Here is a 23,294-nt window from a genome sequence, read left to right as displayed (position 1 = left end):
TATGCTCAAGCCTCTTCACATAAAACCCCCAATAATATTTTCTCCAAAATGATTTTCAAATAAAAGAAGAGTAGGAGAAAAATGAGAATTTAAAGAACAAATGGGGTATAGAAGTATGAGAGAATCAAAGAATGATAAACTAAATTAACAAAGGGATTCTCCAATCATTTTCAAGTGTTTTGGGGTTGTATTTATAGGAAAAAACCTCTTGTGACCGTTATATAGCCTTTGGGACCTTAAAATATATTTTTATTTTGAAAACTAGCCATTTTTCGGCCGTTCGGACACTTTCCCGAGAAGGTCGGTCGACCAAGCTCAAGGTACGGTCGACCGAGGCTTGAAATCCACGAGTTTTGGTCGACCGTAGTGAAGATTCAGTCGACCGGCCTCGACTTTTCTGCACAGACACTGTTTAGTGTTGTGGCCATAAATTTTTCTATACAACTCCAAATTGAATTTTCTTGACATCAATATAAAGGTAAGAGAAAATCCCACAACTTTTATGTTGAACACATATTAAGATAATGAGGTTTGGTTTGAAAAAAATGCCCATCAATGAAACAGAAGAAACATGAAGGGAGTTTTTCTCTTACGGACACGTTTCAGTGTTTTGGCCATAACTCTTTTTGTGTAACTCCAATGCGGACGTTCTTGGTATCAAACGAAATCTATGAGAAAATTCCACAATTTTCATGTTGAACATGGTTTGATATAAGATCAAATTTGAGTAAGAAAATTGCTCATTTATTACATTCGGTCGATTGGCCGGTTGACCGACCCCTTTGAAAAATTTAGTTTTTGCCTTCTTTTAACTTTAAAACCATTTAAAAACCTTTGTATAAGTTAGACATTCTATGAAAAGAGTTTTTCATGTTATTTGGAGGTCCTATGATCAATCTAAGGTCAGGTAGAGCTTCAATTTTAAATCATGTAAGATGCATGCACATTCAACCCTAATTACTATTACAACCCAGAAAATAAATAAAGTCTTCGTGTCTTCTGCTCCTCAATGCTCCATAGAATATGCCGATTGGTGTTCTTCTCAGTGCTCTTTACGACTTCCATTTTGCGTTCATCACTTGTGCTTACAGAAATATAAACCTGTTCACACTCAATTACACAAGTGAGATACTGTGGTTTGTCATTATCAAAACAGGGATCGGACTCAAAAAGTCAACACAAACACTTAAACAATCAAGATTTTGCAACTCTTTGAAAGTTTTCAGCTTTTGATGACGGCCCTATAATTTGTATGCAAGCCATGTTTTGGATTGATTTTTATTGCGTTCTCTTAATTAATATTTCTGCAAATTAACCAACATACTCCCTTGTGGGTTTTCGTAAACGGTTAATTGAAACGTAATTTCTATAGATTAAGAGTCTTCTTTGAATTCAGTGTTTAAGCCCTGCAACCCGCACATAGCATACACAAGAATATATATAGTATAGAAATTAAAAGAGTAGGGTTGAGAAGAACACCAAGTTTTTTACGAGGTTCAACTTATCCCCAGCCTACATCCTCGCCTTTGGCCAATTCCACCAAAGGGTTCCACTAAATCAGTTCCTTTCTAGGCAGAACAACACCATTACAATCCCTCCTTCAATTAGGCTAGAGTGTGCCTCTCCAAACGATAACCCTTGCTTGGTCCAATAACGATTCAAGGACCTGAACCTTCAATCAATCTACAAGAAAAGATTCAAGAGAATTTGTACAAGAGATGCTCTTAAAAGAGCTTATTAGTACAATTTCAAACTATATACTCCAAAGTAATTCAACATGAAATTTAAATTGATGCTCAAGGGAGTGTATCACCGATTAAGTCTTTCAATAATTGAAAGATTCATAATTGAGGCACAAGATTAGTGTTGAGAGTCAGCAAAGCTTTAGTAGAATTCGTGCACAATGAGTGAGCAAGAGAGTCTTTGAATACTTGAGAGCAATTGAGAGTATGAATGCTAAATTTTATGCTTGGTAGTTTAATTCAATGATCTTGAGGCTTATTTATAGATTTAGAAAAGCATTTAACTTGATTCCCAAGTTTACTTGGAGTAGTGCCCAAATTTTAACTAAGCTTGAACCCTAAGCAATCAAAATTTTAAAAAACTTTCTATTAAAAAATTTGAAATATGCCACGTGGTAGTAGCTTGGGGCTTTTGGTCAAGCACTTGTCACATTAAAACCCAGTTTAAAAACAAAGTCAGTAGGGTGGTAGTCGCCTGGCAGAACCCAGTCAGGCTTCTCAGATTACCTCGTCAGGCGCCTGTCAGGGTCTAGGCAGTAGCCTGACAACCTTCTGTCTGTGCATTTTAAAACCATTTAATTTGATAGCCTATTGACGATTCTAGTCAGGCTTCTGTCAAGATAAAATGATGATTTTAAAATGATTTTTGTAAGAACTCTCTTTGCTTCTCAATTCTTGGAATTTTCAATTTGTTTTCTTGAAAAATATGTTCCAAGATTTAAGTTTTAGGTCTCTAGGTATCTTGTTCCTAATGAGCTTCAAAAATAATTTCATATTTGAATATACTTGAAGTACTTACAAAGCCTATCCTATTGACTCATTTATCTCTTCAATTCTTGAAATCCTTGAAATCTTGAGTTTATTGCTTTGAGTTCTTTTAATTCTGAGCCTCATTGTTCTTCAAGCTTTCAATCTTGATCACCTATATTGACGTGAGCTTTCAAAAATGTTCCTTGTGATCATATGAAGTATGCTAAGCTCCGATATTTATTTTTCCTTAAACATCACAGCTTTGAAACAAATTAAATAACCTTATTTTTTTATCATCAAAATTAAGAGTCATAAGCCTTGTTTAGGCCAATAATGTAATTTATGGTAAATATTGGGGCAATTTTATTGCAACCTATTTGTTGATAAAATGATGAAATTATGATACTATTTTATTGCATAAATTGCAATTATATGTTTCGAAAACCCTGATGGGCCGGATTTGATGGATGCTCGGTACTGTAGTTATAGAGGAATATTAGTGCAGCCACATTGTCACGCCCTGAACCCAAAATGGGCCCCAAGGTGTGATTTAGTAACCTAACCTATCCATGTATCATACAATAGTCCATGATACTATATAATATAAGGGTCCGACCCCGTAGGGTTCACGTATAACTTATCCATCATCACACAAATAGTATATACGCAGCAGAAAATCCAACCTAATACATCCATAAAACCATACCAGAGTCTATACAAAATAGGATCTAGTTCCCCAAAATACATAACATACCCCGGGTGTCTACATAACCCAAAATGACTACCCGGCAAGGACCAGTACTTACACAAGTACCTCTACATAGCTAACCAATCACCACGCTCCTGAACTGCTAGGACGCTAGTGTCGGCTACTCGAAGGACCTGAAAAATATTTGTATGATATGGGTGAGACACCTCTTAGTAAGGGAGAAACAGGTTATATCAGTGTGTGGATATATGAGTGTTATTTCAACAGCAAACATACATATCACAATACCATTGTTTTCACAAATACGGTTCTAGAATACATACGATACAGGCAATACGATCTAGTGTCATCACACTTTTCAGCCTAAGCCAAACTATCTGGTGGTATTTCACACCCTTTGAAAAAATTTGAACTATCTGGTGGTATTTCACACCCTTCGGCAAAAGTCGGTGCCCCCGGTAACCTGGCATAGCATAAGCCCCCATAATGGTGAACTAGTGCAAATATGATTTTTTCACACCCTTTCGGTAAAAATCAGTCTGTCTAGTGGTATTGCGCACTCTTCGGCAAAAGCTAGACATCAAAGCCTACAGTCTTATTCCGTCTCAGTTCAATATCTCAGCCTACGATGTTTTAATTCGGCCTACTTCGATATATCCCCTACGGTATTATCCCGACTTGACATTTTAAAAAAATATGGAACATTTTGGAACTCACGTTCCTATATCTCATTTGAATAATTCACAGCCTATAATAGTTAACCGGAACGCTTTTCCACACAAGATACATCATTCAAATTCATCATCTCATTTCACACTTATTTGGGTAAACAAACAATCACATATCAGGTATTCTAGAAATACAACTTAAAATAATCAAAGGTACAGTCATCTCTATATCACATTTTATACCAATATAAAGTTTTCCAACAGAAACGGAGATGATACTCAAAACCCCTAATTTTCCCAAAAACTGTAAACTTGAAAATCCTATTATTTCACCCGATAGATTTTCCTAAATAAGTAGTCAAAACATCCGTAGAATCACAAAACATAGTTTTACTGATTCAGATTACAAAAATAGTTGATACAAACAAAAACCCCTTACCTTTCCCCAAAAACCAAAACACAAACTAAATCGGTCCAAAACAACGTCACAGGACCCCTAAAACCTAAAAATTGAAGAACAATACTTCAATATAATCCTATTTACTACATATCTACCAAATCAAAAACAAAATTGGACCCTTACCTCGATTTTGGATCAAAACCCAAAAATCCTCGAAACGAAATTCTGATCCACTATAAACGTAAAGATTCCCCTCCTGATCTATGTGGTAACGTCGGATTGATGATTTAGGTAACAGATAGCCCGAATCCCTAGAGATAGATAGAGAGAGTGGTTTGAGTTCTAAAGAGAGAGAGAGATTTTGAGTTTTCTTAGTAATGAAGCAACAAAATATCCTATTTATAGACCCTTGGCCCGGCCCAATTCGTCGACGAGACGGCGCCTTCATCGACATACCAGTCAAGCATTTCATCAACGAACCGTTACCTTCGGCGATGAATCCTATTATGATATTTTACAACTCACTCAGTATCTCTTCGTCGATGAGGCTCTGAATTTCGACGATGAATAGTATGAGGGCCTTCGTCAACGAGGACAATGGCTTCGTCGACGAAGCCTGCTAATTTTACTTTTTTACCCTTTACTTGTTTATTTAATTCGGACTTCTTGGTTCGGGTTCTTACACACACTATTGTGGAAGTGTTGGCTGTGGATAGTCAGTTTGGCTTGAGTAGGGTTATACCCACCTGTTTTCGGACCAAGATGTGGTAGGCAAACTGATCTTACAGACATAAACTTTTGACTTAGTTTTGGTCGGCCAACCAATGCTAAGTCCAGTATTAGGATCGCATAACCCATCATGGGGGTTCAACATGACATGCATAAGTCAGAAGTTGTTCTTTTATACATATTTGTGTATTTATGTGATTATGACCATTCAATAGGCCTAAACGTTGTTTTGGAGAAAAGTACGTGTATTTATTTAAATATGTGACCTAAAGTTTATAAATAAAATTCCTAATATAGTTTAAAATTATTGTTAAATTATTTCTACATAAAAGCTCATTTTATTAAAGTAAAGTTATTAAATATGTTTTTTTTTTCTATATTGTAACACTCATGTTGGCCACACACTGATAATAATCTAGTCCTTACATACTGAGGGGTGTCTCACTCCAATAATTAATTCATATTTTAGGATGTACCAAAGATCAGACCTAGCAAGCTTCATAGTGGGGTTAGATATATAGTTTAGTGTAAGTGTTTGTATGATATTAGTCAATTTTGTTTTATATTCCACATGATGTAAATAATGTTATTTGGGGATACCTATGTAAATATGGTGGTTTAGTACTCTGGTATGATATTTGAGGTTTTAGATTGCTTCTGTTACTTACATTAAAAATATATATTTATGGAAAGTGGCACCCTGGACCCCACTGGGTTCAAGGGCATTACAATTGTGGTATCAGAGTATAGGAGATAGGTTCTGTAGATTTTAGAAAATAATTTTACTAGAGTATAGGTATGAATTATGATGAAGGTAGGAATGGGTAGGTTAGGATATTTTTTTTAGCTTATTATTTGATACGTCAATTTAAGATTCTAAAATAATTTTTGTCTTTTCTTCAGAATGGACCCCAATGATAATAACATGAATACTGGAGGAAGTAATAATACCGGGGATTTCAATGAAGAAGCCAATAATTCTACTTCAGTGCTATGTGAGTTAGCCCAGTAGTTTATGATAGAGATCATGCGGAACTCTAGGGGAAAGAATTGCCCGCCCACTGATCGGGGACAGAATTGTATGACCACTAACCAGGGTTATACCATCGAGCAGCTCACCCGCATGAACCCCCCAACTTTTGAGAAAGGAGCTGATCCAATCGTTATGGAAAATTGGATCCTAGAGATAGAGGAGTTAATGCAATCCTTCGCTGCACAGACGAGCAGAAGGTTCTATATGCCACTTTTAAAATGACTAGGGAGCCCAAGCGCTGGTGGATTTCTGTGAAGTTACTCAAGGAACGAAGGTCAGAACCAGCAACCATTACCGGGAAGCGCTTTAAGAATAGTTTCTTTGATGGATACTTTCCTACTTCCACTAGAGATGGGAAGGCGGAGGAGTTCACAAATTTAACCCAGGGGAACTTAACCATTTAGCAATATGTGGCTAGGTTTATTGAGCTATCTCGATTCACCCTGTATCCAATTTCAGAAGAATCAAAAAGGCTCGAAGATTTGAGAAAGGTTTGAGTTTGAGGATCTACGAGCAAGTGGTGGCGTTTCAAGTTCCAAATTTCTATGAGTTGGTGGATAAAGTAGTGGTAATAGAAAAAATTCTATAGAGGAGTGTAAAGATATTGAACTAGAGGAAGAGGCCCATGCCTTTAGGTTTTCACGCTAGTGCAAGTCTGGGTCCTTGGAAGAAAAACAATAATAATATGGGCCAAAGGCAAGTAGGGGGGAATCGAGCTTATCAGGGTGATCCATCATGCCCTCCATGTCCTAGATGCAATAACAAGCATTGGGGGAAATTTTGGGTTGGAGGAATTATCTGTTATCGATGCTGTAGACCCGACAACATTGCACTAGACTATCGTGTGCCATCGAATAATGCACTCACTCCTAATCTATAGAGACCCGAACCCCAAAAATAATGAAAAATAAATAAAAGAAAAGGAAAATAAATAAAAGGGAAGGAAAAACGGGAAAAAAATGGAGATGGTTTGGTTATGCACCAAACCGTCGACGATTTCGTGCGGGCCAGCTTGCCTAGAAATAGGTTTAAGCTCATTTTATTTTAGAAAATTTCATCTCTCTCTCTCTCTCTCTCTCTCTCTCTCTCTCTCTCTCTCTCTCTCTCTCTCTCTCCCGCGTGTCTCTCTCTCTACTTAGGCTCCCCGAGATTGGTTCTTGCTCTCCGACCATCTATCTCTCCATTCTCAGGTTGCCAGATTAGTTCCCGTTGTAGTTTTGAAAAGCTAAGGTTTCCATCTTCCGAACGTTTTAGGCATACTTTCAGGAACAGGTAAGGGGAATAACTTATGCCAATTTTTTATCAAATTTGAACCAATTAAACTAGAGTTTATGATACTAGAAATGTTAAACTAGTTCTATTTCAAAATCCAACGGATTAAAGTTGAGTATGGGTATGAGTAATATATTATATCAGTTTAATTTGGAATTGGAACCGTTTAAAATTGAGTATGTGGATACAGGAACATAATATGGTATTTTCTAAATGTAATTTATTTATGAAATCGATGGTTTTGGTGGTTATACCCATATTTTGGGAAAACTAAGGTGAGTAGGGTTGATCATATTTGTTTTCTTGTAAAGTATATATTTTGAGTTTAAATAAAATGGTAGAGGTGATCATACCCTAGGGTTGATTAAAGTATACTGAGTATTATATGATACATATTCTCCGATTAAATTACTAGGGTATGATATAACATTCAAATCGTGTGGCATGAGATTAATTCTTCATAATGAATGGATTGTGATTATTGGGTGGTTTGTTTTGTGTGGTTATTCATGTATTTCACAATATAATGTTGGTAGGCCATGAGGAGTTCATTATATTGTCCTTCATATAAATCGCAATATAACGTTGGCAGGATATAGGAGTTCATTATATTGTCATTTATATAGAGTGGGTAAAATGTTGGAAGTGAATAAGAAGATTGTTTTACTGATTTACCATGAATATGTCATTATGAAAGTGTAACAGCTATCTGTTGTGAAGTACGTAGTGAGAATATTGGGGAGGGATGCTCAGTACGTAGAGGGAACGATGGGGAGGGATGCCCTGAGAACCACAGGAAGTGAAGTATTTGTGCATTGTCCTTTGTGGGTGTGAGTACTTGTATGTGGATTGAATGTATTGTGATTGTGGATGTGTTATGGTATCACATACAATACGTGTATATAGCTTTCTATGGTATGATGGATGATATAGGTGTGAGTTATAGTTTATAAATGTAGTTTCTTCGAGTTAAAGTAATGGTTATATTTTATATACACTAAAACTCATGTTAGCCACACATTGGTATAACTTATTCCTCCTTACTGAGAAGTGTCTCACCCCAGCGAATTATTAACTTTTCAGGTCCTTCTAGAGATCGGGCTTAGAAAACTTGGGCAGGGTTTAGTTTTTGTAACTGTGAGTGGTTGTAAGATATGGAACTTTATGTTTTTATTTAGAGTTCTTGGACTATAATAACGCTATTTAGAGATGCTTATATTGGTGATAGTATTGAACTCTAGTATTTTATTTGAGGACGTTTAATTATTTTTCGCTGTGTATATGATAATTTTGGTATTAGAGATAGTATAGTATAGAAATAACACCTCAGGCCCCACTCTCGGGTTCGGGGCATTACATAATCAATACTAGGAAAATAATCAAGCACCCCGAGGCAACTATCAGAGGAACACCATCCAGGCGTGTGTCTATTCTCTTACTCCAAGAGATGTAAAAAATGCTAGTGATGTGGTGATAGGTAATATTTTTATATTTTCAAAGAAAGCAATAGTATTATTTGATTTTGGAGCAACTATTTCTTTTATATTTATGGACTATATTAAAATGTGTGGGGTGGGAGCTCAACCATTGAATGCTGAATTATCTATGGTTACGCTGACGGGGACCTTAGTGGTATGTAGAAAGATACTTAAAGGCTATCCAATTTGTACTCAGGGAAGAATGCTGCCTGCTAATTTAGTAGTGTTTGATATGCATAGATTTGATGTAATTATGGGAATGGATTGGCTAGCCTCTAGCTATGCTAATATGAGCTATTACAAGAAAGAGGTAGTGTTCATACCTCCTGGAGAGTAGGAGTACAAATTTGTTGGTTCATGCGTGCACTCCTAACCAAAAATATTGTCAGCTATTCAGGCAAAATGACTACTTTTGGATGGATGTCAAGGGTACCTAACATGTGTGAAGGAAGCCACAAAGGAAGAGCTAAAGCTTGAGGATTTACTAGTAGTGAGGGAATTCTCAGATGTATTTCTAGAGGACTTACTTGGGTAGCCTCCCGATTGCAAAGTTGAGTTCACTATCGACCTACTTCTAGGAACGACACCGATCTCTAAGACTCCATACAGAATGGCTCCGACAGAATTGAAAGAATTAAATGAGCAGTTACAGGAGTTGTTGGATAAAAGGATTCATCAAACCTAGTGTGTCACCATGGGGAGTACCAGTTATATTTGTTAAAAAAAAAAAAAAAAAAAAGACAGGTGGATGAGAATGTGTATTGATTACTTGGAAATAAGCAAGGTGACCATTAAGAACAAGTACCCATTACCCCGTATAGATGACTTGTTTGACCAAGTCCATGGAACACATGTCTTCTCTAAGATCGATCTCCGATCAAGGTACCATTAGATGAAAATCAAGTCAGATGATGTTCCAAAGACTGCATTCCAAACTACATATGGTCACTATGAATTTTTAGTTATGTTATTCAAACTGACTAATGCTCCTGCTGCATTTATGGATCTTATGAACAGGGTCTTTCATGAATATATGGATCAATTTGTGGTGGTATTTATTGACGATATTTTGATTTATATGAAGAGTTCCAAGGAGCATGAGAATCATTTGAGGTTGGTACTTCAAGTGCTAAGAGAGAAAAAGTTTTATGCTAAATTTAAGAAATGTGAGTTTTTGGCTAGAAAAAGTTGCATTCCTTGGACATGTGATATCCAGGGATGGTATTTCTATGGACCCAAGTAAAATAGAGGCAATTGTGGATTAGGTGAGACCGAAAAATATTCATGAGATCAAGAGTTTCTTAGGTCTGGAAGGGTATTATTGTCGATTTGTAGAGGGATTTTCTAAATTATCAGGTCCTCTGACGAGATTGACAAGAAAGAATGTGAAGTATGAGTGAACTGATGAATGTGAGCAAAGCTTCCAAGAATTAAAGCAATGACTCATCACTGCGCCAATATTGACAATTCCTTCAAGGGATGGTGGTTTTGTGATTTACAGTGATGCATCTCAGAAAGGACTCGAGTGCGTATTAATGCAAGAAAGGAAGGTCATTGCATATGCTTCTCGAAAACTCAAGTAGTACAAGAAGAATTATCCTACGCACGATTTGGAATTGGTAGTAGTGGTATTCGCCTTGAAGATCTGTAGACACTACCTATATGGTGAAAGGTGCGAGATTTTTACAGACTACAAAAGTCTTAAGTACTTCTTCATGCAAAAAGAACTGAACACAAGATAGAGAAGATGGTTGGAACTGATCAAGGACTATGATTGTACCATCAACTACCACCTGGGAAAAGCCAATGTAGTAGCTAATGTATTATGTCAAAAGTCATTGAATGCATCAGTCTCAGCAGTGGTGACTCAACATCAAATCATGTTGGATCTGAAAAGATTTGGTGGGGAAATAATGGAGGGAAATCATTTGGATTTCATTGATAATTTAGTAATCCAATTGACCTTGCCAGAAAAGATTAAGGTCGCACAGATGAAAGATACAGAGTTGGTGAAGATTACGGGTAAGGTATAGAGTGGACTAAGGGCAGACTTTAACATTTCAGATGATGGGGTCTTGAGGTTTCAAACCAGATTATGTGTACCCAATGATGGAGAGATAAAAAGAACAATTCTAGAAGAAGCTCATCGCTCTCTGTATACAGTGCATCCAGGAAGCAGCAAGATGTATCGGGATTTGCAAGAATCTTTCTGGTGGAACAATATGAAGAAAGAAATTGCCCATTTTGTGGAGCAATGATGTAGCGACCCGAAAATTTTCGTTCTATTTTTTTATACCACCTGTAATGACCTAAATATTTCATACAGTGAAAAACCTTAATAATTAATTATCAGAGTACTAAATCATCCCAATATAATAATATCATCTATGACATCACAAATTACATCCCTACCGCTCAGAAATCATTAAGACATAATAAAATAATACAATTCTAGGTAAGACCTTCTATCTCACCCACGCTTCTGCTACGCTACTCTGATTACTGCTATCCTCCACGTGAATCTGTAAAAGGTTAGAATTTTCATGGGGTGAGACATCTCTCAGTAAGTGGGGATAAATTATTATCAGTGTGTGGCAGGTGAGTTGTCATGTAAGCAAGATATAACAATTTATTAATGCACTTTTACTCTAATATCATTAATAATGTTCTTATGTTTACCGATCATTAGTACTATACTCACACTTATATATCTAAAAATACATATTTCCATTTAAAAACATATTTTAGCTCACCAAATACTCTATTCTCATAAATCTACATACATGCTTTTATAACTGTAACTTGGTATAAAATCATATTTCTGTATGTATTCATAACTTAGTATAGAATCACATTGTATATATAATCGTAACTCCGTATAACACTGTTGTGCCATATTGCTGCACAAAACTATCATCACATAATTCTATAATAATTTGTCATAACATGACTCTGTAATAATCTGCTATATCATCATACTCTACACTGTTCATCCTCATGTTGGCCTGTATATGAGGAGAGAATACTACTATACTCATACTTTATCTGGATGGATTCCTTCATGTACGTAAATCATCTATTATATATATACCTAATAGAATCTTCACTGATTAGTCATTCATATCATCATATATTGCTCATCCTTATGCTGACCTGTATACGAGGAGGATAACCTCATGCTGGCCCGTATACAGAGAGAGACTCTACCAAACTCATCCTCATGCTAAATGGTATATAAGGAGGATAACCTTATGATGACCCATATACAGGGAGAGACTCTGTTATACTCATCCTCATGCTGACCAGTATACAAGGAGGAAAACCTCATGCTGGCTTGTATACAGGGAGGGACTCTGCTATACTCATCCTTATGCTGACTGGTATATGAGGAGGATAACCTCATGCTGGCCCGTATACAGGGAGGGACTCAACCAAACTCATCCTCATACTGACTGGTATACGAGGAGGATAACCTCATGCTGACCCGTATACAGGGAGGGACTCTACTATACTCATCCTAATGTTGACCGGTATACAAGGAGGATAACGTCATGCTGGCCCATATACAAGGAGGGACTCTGCTATACTCATCCTCATGTTGACTGGTATACAAGGAGGATAACCTTATGCTAGCCGTATACAGGGAGGGACTCTACCAAACTCATCCTCATGCTGATCGATATACAAGAAGGATAACCTCATGCTGACCCGTATACAGGGAGGGACTCTGTTATACTTATCCTCATGCTGGTCGGTATGTGAGGAGGATAACCTCATGCGGGCTCGTATGCAGGGAGGGACTCTACCAAACTCATCCTCATGTTGACCGGTATATGAGGAGGATAACCTCATGTTAATCCGTATACAGGGAGGGAATTATACTCATCCACATATTTCTGTAGATAACTGTCATTCACAACTGATAATGACATAAAGCCAGCTGAACTGGCTGAACTATCACGACACAATATATACTTATCCACATATATACGGGAATTATACTCATCCACATATTTCTATAGATAACCGTCATTCACAACTGATAATGACACAATACCTACAACACTTAGTCGGTTGAACTATGATGGCATAAAGCCGGCTGAACAATCATATCATAATTTCTAAATTAAACCATATTCCATGATTTCACAATACCCACAACTCTCTCTCTCTCTCTCTCTCTCTATATATATATATATATATATATATATTCTTAACTCCACATAAAACACAATTCTGTATATATATTCATAACTCCGTATAAAATCACATCTCTGGGCAAAACTGTCCTGTCATTATACTGTATAAAACTATACTTTACTATACAAATCCATGAAATATGCTAATGAGTTTATTTACGCTGTATCATATCTATTTACTCATGCCACACAATTTGAGTGATAATTCATTTATAATATTTTGCCTGGAATAACTATATTCTTCTGCTAAAAATAATTATATACTCAACTCTGGAGACCAACTTAAATTCAATAACTAATTTTTTCGCAAAACATACATATAATAATTAATTCAACCTTTTCATTTCTATAAGATTGATAATTCACAAAATCATAAATAATATTTGTATAATCACATGCTTTATTTTTAATCAGTTAAACTTCAAAAAATACCTGACGTAATTTATTCCTCCTACCTGCTAACTGAAGATACGCTTGCAGGGATCCTAAAATAATGCTCGCAGTAGTTGGAGCACGAAACCCAGGTTTTTCCTAAATACATATATCCCATGTAAAATCATAAGTCTTCATACCTATAATTTCATACCCTGTATTTTCTAGAAATTCATATATAATAATCCCGAAATCACATGCTATAAATTAACTGGTATAATTTCCTAAAAATAACAAACATAACTTGTTTCCTTACCTTAGCCTCGGAGTGGAGCCCAGGATCCCCAAACTACGAATTTTCTTCGATTAAAATGTCAAGGATTGAAGTTGAAACCCTGATATAGCATTTGATTGTCGATGGGTAGAATTTGAAGAAAGAGAAAATAGGACATCGCAGCCTTAAGGGTGTGTGTGTGTATGTGTATGAGAGAGAGAGAGAGAGAGAGAGAGTATGAGATTTCTCCAAATAAAATGAGTTGGCCCCTATTTATATAAACACTATCCCGTAGGAAATTGTTGATAGTTTCACTGGGTTTCCTGTAACTGTCGACAGTTTGGTTTTTTACCAAACCTCTTTTTTTTTTTACTATTTTACCTTTACTAGGCCTTAGTAACTCAAAACCGTTGACGGTTTCCTTGAGCTTCACAAAACCGTCGACGGTTTGGTCTTAAACCAAATCTTCTCCCTTCTTTTCTAAAATATACATATTGTTCCATCATTAAGGGGTTTAATTTGAACACCAATATGCCCATATATATATATATATATATATATATCCACTTATATGCATATTATTTTCTAGAGCGTTACATTCTCTCCTCCTTATATAAATTTCGTCCTCAAAATTTGCTAACTACCATTCCAAATAAAATTTATCGTGAACTCAATGAATTGAAGTTAACCTTGTGAACAATCTTACCAAAATTAGCAACTAACCTAGACCGACGGATTGAACATCCTACGCCAATACCCTCTTGCTACGTAATCATCATTCAACAATGACAATTCCCACTAAAAAGTCCTACCAAAAACCTTATCCTATTATAGTCAAAATGGAATCAATTTTTTAAAAAATAAAATAAAATAAATTTCTTGTATGTTCTGTGAAGACAATGGAAAATCTTCTTCATAGTCAGCACCCTAAAATTGATTTATATCAAAATAGTGCACTTCCGTGTGCACCCCACATATGAATCCAATCATCAGTAAAATAAAATTCAATACACAACAAAACATGAACGTTCTCATTTACTTCCACGCACATGCATCTTGATTTTACTCCCTACCAACATACATCACTAACATCTTATTACTAGGTAAGTAATACACACAAGATCGTTCAACCTTTTCTTAACCAATAATTTCAAAATGCCAAGAGGGTAATGCAACACACCCCAATCTTTGTTTTTGCTCGACGTGACCATGGTAAAACCAAATAAAGGTCACCCTACCAAATTTTTCAAGCCAAGCTAAACCTTAAATAGCCCCATATAACCTTTATAGCTTACCATCCACCTTTCGAGCCACATGCCCACGAGGTTGTTCTTTATATTGCTATTCCTACAAACATTCATCCACTACCTATGCAAGCAAGAATAGGCCTTGCCAAAACTATACATACTAGATTATTAGATTTCCACAAAATATACAAGTACATCCCAGTATCATTATTGCCCTGTAATGCTAAGCTCGATCCTCTAAGGGTTCTAAAACATGAAAACGCTTATTTGGGGTGCATTATTCGTTGGCCGACGGCATTCTCGTGCAATGTGGTTGGGTCTACCGGATCGATAACAGGTATCTGTTCCAACTCGGTATTCCCCCCTATGCCTCTTCTTACATTCAGTGCAAATAGGGCGTAAGGGATTACCCTATCCAACTTATTTTCCTATCTCTTGTCTCTGACCTTCACTATTTCTGTTCCTTGGACCCTAGCTAAAACCCGTATGAAACCCAGTGGACGTGGTCCTCTTTCTCTAACTCCCCTCTATGCCTCTTTGTCGACTGGCCTCGGCTACGGTTGTAATGACCCGAAAAATTTTATTAATAAAAATAATAAAGAAGAGAATAGGGGAAGAAAAAGAAACATTTTAAAGGGTGTCAGCAAGAAATCATCAATGAACTAACTGGTCTCGTCGACGAGCATTCTGCCTTGGCTCGTCGATGAGGGCATATGTCTCATCGTCAAGGAGTTACCGAAAGGGATTTTCATATTACTGAAATTCGTCCACGAGTTTTCGTTTTTGTCAACGAACGGTGTGCTTGGACTCATCGACGAGTCCATGTGTCTTATCGATGAACCTCTGCCTATAAATAGTAAAATATTTTATTTTTCAGCGAGAAAATTACTTTCCTCTCATTTCTCTCTCTACAATTCGGTCCTACTACCTTCTCACTACGATTCTTGGCTGGATTTAGCCCGATTCAATGATCGAAAGCTACCATGAGACTCCTGGGAAGATTCTCTGCAACATAAGTGGAGCAGAATTTCAATTTGAAAAGTTTGGGAAAAATCCTAAAACCAGGGTAAGTGAGATAATTTAAGGTTTTATTATTTTTTTGAGATATATGGAACCTAAGAAGTATTAAATGGGTATTTTTCTGAGATTTGAGGAAGTTGGGATTTTTGGAATACGAGGTCTCGTTTTGTTCAGTTTAGGCAGGAATCCTGAGGAGCTAGTAAGGGGAAATATTTTATAACAACATTTTTATTAATTTTAAATCGGCTAATTTTTGGTATAAATTCTACATATTTAGGTATAATTTTTTGAACCGTGCAGGTATTGAAAACACTGTTTTTGAATATATAATATATTGGGAAAATTTGTTTAGCATGAAAATAGCTTTGAAAATTAAATGGTTGCGAGTACTGTAGGATGATGAATTATATTGATTGTGAATACTATTTGGACTGCGATTTCTATTTGGTTGGAAATATTGGTTGACTGTGGATGCTGTTTGATTGTGGATACTGTGGTAGATGTGTGGCTATGTTGAGTAGTTAGATTTGCTTTTGATTTATGTTGTGGTTTATGTAAATTGCGATATAGCATTTGCAGTGGTATGAGGAGGTCGTTATATCGTACTTGATATAACCATCATATAACGTTGGCAGTGGTATGAGGAGGTCGTTATATGGGTGTTTATATTAGGGGGCAAAAATTGGCAGTGGTATGAGGAGTTTGTTTACCTATTTACCATGAACAGAGTGGTTTGTGTTGTGATCTATGTGATTGATTAGTCCTGTGTGGACATGTATGTTGTATATATGATAGTCCTATGTGGACATGTATGTTGTATGTATGATAGTCCTATGTGGACCAGTCCTATGTGGACGTGTATGTTGTGTGTATTAGAGTCTTGTGTGGACATTGCATTTGGTGTGGATATGGACCCTATGTGGGTAAGAATGGATAACGTATATATCTTGTGTGGATTGATTGTGATATGTGTATATGCATGGAACTCTGCGAAATAATTGTCATTGGTTGCGTGTAACTTTAATTACTTAAGTATTTTTAGTAAAGTAGAATACTCCACCTGAGGGCTTGCTGAGGAAGGCGAGTACTCTGGTAATTATTTGTGCATACCAGAGTAGAAGGAAGCCACTTGTGTGGGTGGGTGACCTTCCCTATTCTCGGAGACTTTCCTTTGATACATAACCCGAGGGCTTACTTAGAAAGGTGAGTGCCCTGATGTTAGCACTAGTGTAGAGGGAATCTACCAGTATAGGCGGGTAGACTTCCCTATTCTCTGGAATTATCAGTAAAAAGAATTATGTTTGTGTGTATGTGATTGGGAAACAGAGAAGTTGACAATGGTGTGATTATGAATGTGTTTACTTGGCTACTATAGATAGTGGAATACAACTATATGTATATTTTAATTATATATTAAACACTTTAACCACACACTATTGTAACTTATTTCTTCCTTACTGAGAGGTGTCTCACTCTAATGATTATTTAATCTTTTCAGGTCTTCCAGATGATCGAGCTTAGAAAGCTCCAGGGCGGGGTAGTTTTATGAGTAAATAAAAAGAACGGATATATATAGTTTTATGTTTAATTATTCTGGTCATGTAATATGGAGGATATGGTTGTAATTTTTATCGGTTTTCATATGTAAATATAGAACTCTGGTATGATATTTAAGGTTATTTAATTATTTCTGCTACGTGAATGGTATCAGATACGCGTGATTGGTCTCATAGCACTCCGAGCCCCATGTGGCGAGTCTAGGGCGTTATAGTTGGTATCAAAGCATAACGGTCTTGTGTGCTTTAAGAGGATTAATACCAGAGTATAGGTTTGAGTTGAATAAGGGTAGGAAGGGGTAGATTAGGGTGTCGACAGGAGGTTGAGTTTTTTTCGTAGATTGGAGGCAGAAATCCCTTGACGGACTTCTGTGATTTTCTGAATCAATCAACGGTTTTAGAAAACCACAATAAATCCATTGACAGTAATGTTTCCGAGCGGAGGAACTGAAATTTGGAATTTGAATTTGAAAGTTAAGATGATTGTAGATAAATGGATGTTGGATATTTAATTGAGGATTTGAATATTAAATTGGTTTCATGTTTTATGATTATGTCAGATATATTAAGATGTGGAGATTCTAAATTGTCTTTGTTGTATATTTTTATTCAGGGATGGATCCTAGAGGCAAAGGCATGGATGAAGGAGGAGGAAGCGAGTTGGGAGCTTCCAACAGGGATGAAAATTGACACCTCCCAACTGTTGCGAGGAATAACTCGTCAGGTTAGGGAAGAGATGAGACAAGATTTTGGGGGATCAAGCTATCCACTGGTGCACCAAGGTTGCACGATTGATCAATTCACCCGCCTAAAACCCTCATCTTTTAAGGGTGGCACTAACCTGATTAAGGCTGAGATGTGGATTCAAGAGATGGAAAAGATTCTAGCAGTGTTGAACTGCTCCGAGGAGCAGAAGGTTCCTTTCGCCACCTTTAAACTAGCCAGAGAAGATGAACAATGGTGGCATGCAATGAAACTGTTGGAGGAACTGCGAGCGGTACCTATAGTGATGACCTGAGGTCGTTTCAACTCGGTCTTCTATGACTGATGCTTTCTCGCCACCACCAGAATTGCGAAGGTAGAGGAATTTTTCAGCTTGACTTAGGGGCGCCTCACTGTTCAGAAGTATGCTGCTAAATTTCTGAAACTATCTCGCTTTACACCTTCTATGGCTCCAAATGAATACTAAAGGCGAGGTGGTTTGAAAGGAGCTTGAATCAGAGGATTCACGAGCATATGGCGTCTATACAGATTAAGGATTTTGTAGAACTGGTGGAGAAAGCTACTATTGCAGAGTCGAGTTTGCAGAGAGGTACAGAGGAATCAAAACGAAGGAAAAGGCCTACATCTCCTCGTTCCCAAGAAAATGTCAAACAAGGGTCATGGAGGGAAGATAGAGATGCTGCAGGTCAGGGGTTGAAAAGGAATGATCGGGGACAACAGGGCGATTCGTCACGCCCCAACTGCCCTAGATGTAATTAGCGGCATTTGGGAGAATGCAGGAGTAGGGGTGTCGTATGCTATAGATGTAGCAAACATGGTCACATAGCCTGGGAATGTTGTGAACTGCCGAACAATGCACCAGCTCCAAACCAGAACTAGAGAAACAACCCAGTGCCTTACGGAGGCGGTTCCTTGACACGTGTCTATACGTTGGGTACACCTGAGGGGGACAACACTAAAGGCCCAGGTAATATGTTTATGCTAGCTTGTGTGTTAATTTTTACTTTGCATGATTCGGTGTTGTAACTGTTTGAATTGGTTGAAATGTATGAATATATCTAGTTAGCTTTTGGTTGTGAAAATGGGTGATTAACGAATTTCAAGGACAAAATTTTCTAGAGGGGAGAATGTAACTACCCGAAAATTTTAATTAATAAAAATAATAAAGAAGAGAAAAAGGGAAGAAAAAGAAATATTTTAAAGGGTGTCAGCAAGAAATCATTGACAAACCAACTGGTCTCGTCGACGAGCGTTCTGCCTTGGCTCATCGACGAGCATTCTGCCTTGGCTCGTCGACGAGGGCACATGTCTCATTAACGAGGAGTTATCGAGAGGGGTTTCATATTACTAAAATTCAACAATAAGTCTCCATTTTCATTGACGAACGGTGTGCTTGGACTCATCGACAAGTCCACGTGTCTCGTCGATGAACCCCTGCCTATAAATAGTAAAATCTTTCATTTTTCAGCGAGAAAATTACTTTCCTCTTGTTTCTCTCTCTGAAATTCAGCCCTACTACCTTCTCAATATGATTCTGGGCTGGGTTTAGTCCAATTCAACGATTGGAAGCTGCCACGAGACTCTTGGGAAGATTCTCTGCAACATAGGCGGAGTAAAATTTCAATTTGAATAGTTTGAGAAACATCCCAAAACTAGGGTAAGTAAGATAATTTAAGGTTTTATAATTATTTTGAGATATAAGGAACCTAGGAAGTATTAAATGGGTATTTTTCTGAGATTTGAGGAAGTTGGGATTTTTGGAATACGAGGTCTCGTTTTGTTCGGTTTAGGCAGGAATCCTGAGGAGCTAGTAAGGGGAAATATTTTATAACAGCATATTTATTAATTTTAAATCGACTAATTTTGGGTATAAATTCTACATATTTAGGTATAATTTTCTGAATCGTGCAGGTATTGAAAATACTATTTTTGAATATATAATATATGGGGAAAATTTGTGTGGCATGAAAATAGCTTTGAAAATTAAATGGTTGCGAGTACTATGGGATGATGAACTATTGTGATTGTGAATACTATTGGACTGCGATTTCTGTTTGATTGGAAATACTGGTTGGTTGTGGATACTGTTTGATTGTATATACTATGGTAGATGTGTGGATATATTGAGTGGTTGGATTTACTTTTGATTTGTGTTGTGGTTCAAGTAAATTGCGATATAGCGTTTGCAGTGGTATGAGGAGGTCGTTATATCGTACTTGATATAACTGTCATATAGCATTGGCAGTGGTATGAGGAGGTCGTTATATGGGCGTTTATATTAGGGGGTAAACATTGGCAGTGGTATGAGGAGTTTGTTTACCTATTTACCATGAATAGGGTGGTTTGTGTTGTGATCTGTGTGATTGATTAGTCTTGTATGGACCAGTCCTGTGTGGATATGTATGTTGTATGTATGATAGTCCTGTGTGGACGTGTATGTTGTGTGTTTTAATGTCCTTTGTGGACGTTGCATTTGGTGTGGATATGGACCCTCTGTGGGTGAGAATGGATAATGTGTATATTATGTGTGAATTGATTGTGATATGTGTATATGCGTTGAATTCTGTGAAATAATTGTCATTGGTTGCGTGTAACTTTAATTACTTAAGTATTTTTGGTAAAGTAGAATACTCCACCCGAGGACTTGCTAAGGAAGGTGAGTACTCTGGTAATTATTCGTGGATAACAGAGTAGAGAGCAGCCACTTGTATGAGCAGGCGACCTTCCCTATTCTCGGAGACTTTACCTTGATACATAATCCGAGGGCTTACTGAGAAGGGTGAGTGCCTTGGTGTTAGCACTAGAGCAAAGGGAATCTAGCTGTATGGGTGGGTAGACTTCCCTATTCTCAAGAATTATCAGTAAAAATAATTATGTTTGTGTGTATGTGATTGGGAGATAGAGAAGTGTACAATGGTGTGATTATGAATGTGTTTACTTGACTGCTATGGATAGTGGAATACAACTATATGTATATTTTAATTATATATTAAACACTTTAGCCACACACTGTTGTAACTTGTTTCTTCCTTACTGAAAGGTGTCTTACTCCGGCGATTATTTAATCTTTTCAGGTCTTCCAGGTGATCGAGCTTAGAAAGCTCCAAGGCGGGGTAGTTTTGCAAGTAAATAAAAAAAACGAATATGTATAGCTTTATGTTTAATTATTCTGGTCATGTAATATGGAGGATATGGTTGTAATTTTTATTTGTTTGCGTATGTGAATATAGAACTCTAGTATGATGTTTATTAAAGGGCCCCACATCACCACCACTAGCATGACCATTGCTATTCCCAAGGTCCATCCTAAAAATAGAACAAAACAATCTTAGAATCTCATTATCATAACACGATCGATACAATCGTTAAACCAAGAAACTATAAAATGTACCGCATCCTCATACTTAAATAATTGGGCTTCCCTTTTAGAAAATTTCCTCGTACAACCAACCGATTCACCATCCATGCTCCTAATTTAAGGTTCAGTCTTACCGCTCAGAAACAAAATCATCAATGGTTTGCCGTGGCTTTTCTATAACCGTTGACTGCTACAGAAAAATCACAGAAAGCCGTAGATGGATTTCTGCTTCTAGGTCGCAAAATCGAAACCCAAAATTCCAACTTGTCCTCCAATAATGACTTACTATAAACTTGCTCTACCCATTTCCTATCTTCATCATAACTTATTCATGTACTCTGGTAAGATCAGTTACTTAAGTCTACAGAATCGTTAGGCTCTAATAACAACTGTAGCGACCTGAAAATTTTTGTTCAATTTTTCTGATACATAATATAATAATATCATCTATGACATCACAAATTACATCCCTACCGCTTAGAAATCATTAATACATAATAAAATAATACAATTCTAGGCAAGACCTTCTATTCCACCCACGCTTCTGTTATGCTACTTTGACTACTGCTATCCCCCACATGAATCCGTAAAATGTTAGAATTTTCATGGGTGAGACACCTCTCAGTAAGTGGGGATAAATTATTATCAGTGTGTGGCAAGTGAGTTGTCATGTAAGCAAGATATAACAATTTATTAATGCACTTTTACTGTAATATCATTAATACTTTTCTCATGTTTACTGAAATATCATTAGTACTATACTCACACACACACACACACACACACACACACACACACACACACACACACACATATATATATATATATATATATATATATATATATCTGAAAATACATATTTCCATTTCAAAACGTATTTTAGCTCACCAAATACTCTATTCTCATAAATCTACTTACATGCCTTTATAAATGTAACTTGGTATAAAATCATATTTCTGTATGTATTCATAACTTAGTATAGAATCACATTTATGTATATATAATCATAACTCTGTATAACAATGTTTTACCATATTGCTGCACAAAACTATCATCACATAATTCTATAATAATATGTCATAACATGACTCTGTAATAATCTATTGTATCATCATACTCTACACAATTCATCCTCATGCTAGCCCATATATGAGGAGTATACAACCTCAGGTTGGCCCATATACAAGGAGAAAATACTACTATACTCATACTTTATCGCGATGGATTCCTTTGTGTACGTAGATCATCTGTTATATATACCTAATAGAATCTTCCTTGATTAGTCATTCATATCATCATATACTGCTCATCCTCACGCTAACTTGTATACGAGGAGGATAACCTCATGCTAGCCCGTATATAGGGAGGGACTCTACAAAAATCATCCTCATATTGACCGGTATACAAGGAGGATAACCTCATATTGACCTATATATAGGGAGGGACTGCTATACTCATCCTCATTCACCATTAATAACAATTTTCTAAATAAGTTATGTCTCTAGTTTATTTGAAAATAAATTGGAAGTGTTGATGGGTTATGGATTGATGTGTTTCGATGTTTAACTTCAATTAATGAGGGTTTAGTTCGTAAAAATTAAGGTATATATTGGTTTTTCTAAACCTTGCATGTTAGTGCAAACATCTCGTTTATCTCTTTTAATATCTTCACGTTTGAAGTTGCCCTATGATTTATCATTCTAGCATGATTTGTCTCACCACTACCATCATCATCATCATCATTATCAACACCTATATCCACCA

Source organism: Malania oleifera, chromosome 10, assembly GCF_029873635.1.
Source record: "Malania oleifera isolate guangnan ecotype guangnan chromosome 10, ASM2987363v1, whole genome shotgun sequence".
In the NCBI taxonomy this organism is placed as follows: domain Eukaryota; kingdom Viridiplantae; phylum Streptophyta; class Magnoliopsida; order Santalales; family Ximeniaceae; genus Malania; species Malania oleifera.
Note: the sequence above shows the minus strand (reverse complement) of the source record.